Source organism: Tupaia chinensis, unplaced genomic scaffold (assembly GCF_000334495.1).
Source record: "Tupaia chinensis unplaced genomic scaffold, TupChi_1.0 Scaffold000392_1, whole genome shotgun sequence".
In the NCBI taxonomy this organism is placed as follows: domain Eukaryota; kingdom Metazoa; phylum Chordata; class Mammalia; order Scandentia; family Tupaiidae; genus Tupaia; species Tupaia belangeri.
The window spans coordinates 1,156,510-1,159,768 of NW_006159894.1; the positions used below are offsets into that span (position 1 = coordinate 1,156,510).

A 3,259-nucleotide genomic window follows, 5' to 3' on the forward strand; every position below is an offset into this window, starting at 1 on the left:
AGATTTTTGTCATATAATGCTTTGAATGTACTAACACTTTTTTAAAAAAATTATTTTATTTAACTTTATTTATTTATTTAAATTTGACCAGAGAGGGACAGAAAGTGAGAGAGCAAGCAAGCCACCAGATCCAGGACTCAAACCACACACAGTTGGCCACATGAGAGTCCAGTGCCCTTAACCACCATGCCACCTGCTGGCCCTGAATGTACTATCATTTTACAGAAAGAGATGTTTATGATTTTTTTAATTTTTGGAGAGGTTTTTGCTATAGGGCGCGTGCACTCGCCAAGACAGAGACAGAAAGTGAGAAATCACCCCCCAGAGGGGATGGCCACGCCACAATCCCTTCTCCTTTATTCTCCTCGCGGTGTCTTGGTCACACATGCACGCACATGCGCCCAGCATGAGTCTAAGCCACCGGGACTCAAACTGCAGTCGATTGCATGGGAGTCCAGCAACATAGCCATTACGCCAACTGCTGGTCCCTAAATTTGCTTTCACTCTTATAAAAGTATCTAATGAAATCTAATACCAAAGCAATTTGAAACCCACCATTATCTCCATCAAAATTACAGAAATTCTCCATTCTTGGTTCTGAAACTTTACACTATTTCTTTTTTTCTTTTTCTCATATTTTTCTTCCCACAAAAGTTTACCTTTTTAAATTTTATTTTATTCAGCTAGAGCAGGTATGCACATGAGAGAGACAGAGAGAGAGAGAGAGAAGCATCCTAGAGAGTCTCAACACGCTGTTATCCCCTTCCCCCAGCACTCCAGTTTGTCAAGATCTTGGAAACATGCACATATACTCAGTGTGTTTCAAGTCAACCAGGCAAGGGATTTGAACCCACAGTCAGCCATGTGACTTCCAGTCCTGGAATTCAGTTTGCTCGTGACTGCACCACCAAGGCTGAATCAGAAGTTTATGCTAATGCAACAGATTTATTGATAATCTGTCATATATCTTTGCAACAAAATGTATATAAATTAATATTGCTTTTTTATTTCCTGTGACTACAGTCTCTAAATGTTAAAAAAAAAAACCGTTCTAGATTAAATTATCATTGCAATTATCAATAGTATGTAATTGATCAAAACAAACTTTTCACAACATTTGATCATTTTTAAGCATAAAAAGTAAAATGGCATTGGAAAGTTTTCTCTTAATAAATGGGATAGAGGTTCTTTAATGAGTGCATGTGTCCACAGATGAATGTTCGTTCTGGCCAGATTGGAACAGGATCCAACACTTTCCCTATCTTTGTTTTTCATGTTTTGGGATGAAGCTTTGTAATGGGCCTGGAAGAACTTTTGATATGTTACTTTCACTTGAGGATTTAAATTCTTAAGTTGTAAGTCAAAAGCTACTGAGTGAACTTTTTTCTATCTAGGTGTTGAGCATCAACCTAACATCATAAACAGGGAAACTACCCAGCATTATGCATCTCCTGGTGAAGGAGTACACATCACCACCTACAGAGTAGTCTTGCCAAAAACAAAACAATTTATCCTGACCTGGCCTTAGAACCACTTACCAACTCACAGGGAATTCCAGGGGAAAGAAGCAGGCTATGTGCAGCCTGTAGATGGAATTAGGAAACGCCATACTGTGAGCAAATCTCTAGGACAAATGATCCGATTTTATTAACAAGCCAATTGCAAGGAAAAAGAGGGAGAGCAGCTATTTTCATTGAGAGTGTGAGAGTGGAAGTTCCATTTGTGAGACAATTCAAATTTTTGTTTCTATTTGTTTATGTATTTTAGGTTTCGTCATAGGGTGCATGTGCTCACTGGAGAGAGGAAGAGAGATGTAAAGTGAGAAATCACCCCCAGGTGGGATGCCCATGTCACAATCCTTAACCCCTCCATTCTCCTCTTGCGATTTTGGGCACATGCCTGACATGTATTTCAAATCACCAGGTCCAAGATTCAAACCATGGAGTTGCCCATGTGGGATCCACTGCCTTAACCACCATACCACCTGCTGGTCCTTTTGGTCTTTAATTTTATTTTATTTATTTATTTATTTGATTTTTATGTCTAATTACCAGAGGGCATGTGACCTCAGCAGAAAGAGAGGGAGAAAGCACCTCCCAGTGGGGCATGATCATGTCGCAATCCCCTCTTCCATTTCTTCATCCCGTCAGGACCTTGGGCGTGCATGCACATGTGCCAGAGTGTCCCTGAAGCTGCCAGTGCCGAGATCCCAACTGCAACTGGCCGTGGAAATGGCCTGAGACAATTACTATATTTTTTTGACAATATTTTTAACACTAATTTTTTTTTTTACATCTTAAATTTTTAATCCTTTCTTTACAGGTTACCTAGACCACTTCTGATGAAGTAGAAAGTTAATAACTGCCACAAGCAAACGCCAGGCGGTGGCACGTGTCTGTGTTCCAGAGCCCTGCTTTGCGGGGTGTCTGACGCCCTGCTCCGGGGCTCTGTTCACACTTGCTGGAATCAATCATGGCAGATTTTAGTCCACAGGTTGCTTTTCCCCATATTTCTTTGTAAACAGTTCAGTGTTCTTACAGGATTTTTTACGGTCCTTAGAGTATTCTTCAGCTAGGTCAGCCCACTAGGGGTGCTTGGACTGGGGGTCATTCACCAGTGCTATGAGGGACTGGATTACTTGGTCGGTTTTGGTAGCTGGCTTCCAGTTTTCAGCACTAATTACTGGCTGACAGACCTGCCCCTTTTCATCCATATTCGGATGACAGATCTTTGTTTTAAATGTGATCTTTGGTGGTTTGAATGGGTACTCTGCTGGAAAGTTGATTTCAATTCTGAAGGCCCCCTTGTGATATGAAGGGTTGTCAGGAACAATAAAGCCCTGGCCAAGTCAATAAATTAGCTTCATCAACCTGGATGTTACAGAAGTTTTTCATTCCACATTTGCGGATTTCTTCAAGCTCCTTCATCAGCCTCCTGCTGGCCACCATCTTGGACCCGGTGCTGCTGCTTTCCCCAACACAAATTTTTTTTTTAGACAAATTGTTTTGCCATAGGGCATGTGTGCGCTTGCCAGAAAGACAGAGAGAGACAGAGAGAGAGAAAGTGAGAAATCACCCCCCAGGGGGGATGCTCCATTCTCCTCTCAGGATCTTGGGCACACGTGCACGCACACCCAGCATGAGTTTCAAGCCTACAATTCCGGGACTCAAACTGTGGACTGTGGTTGGCCACGTGGGAGTTCAGCACCTTAACCACTACGTGACTTAGACCACCTGCGGGTCCAACAGTAATTTTTATA

General features: G+C 42.0%; 1 pseudogene; it reads right to left on the reverse strand.

Annotated features, from left to right (window-relative positions):
* Nucleotides 1-2,092: 2,092 nt before the first annotated feature.
* On the reverse strand, nt 2,093-3,041 carry LOC106735447 (ubiquitin-conjugating enzyme E2 L3 pseudogene; annotated as a pseudogene).
* Between the last annotated feature and the right edge of the window lie 218 nt (nt 3,042-3,259).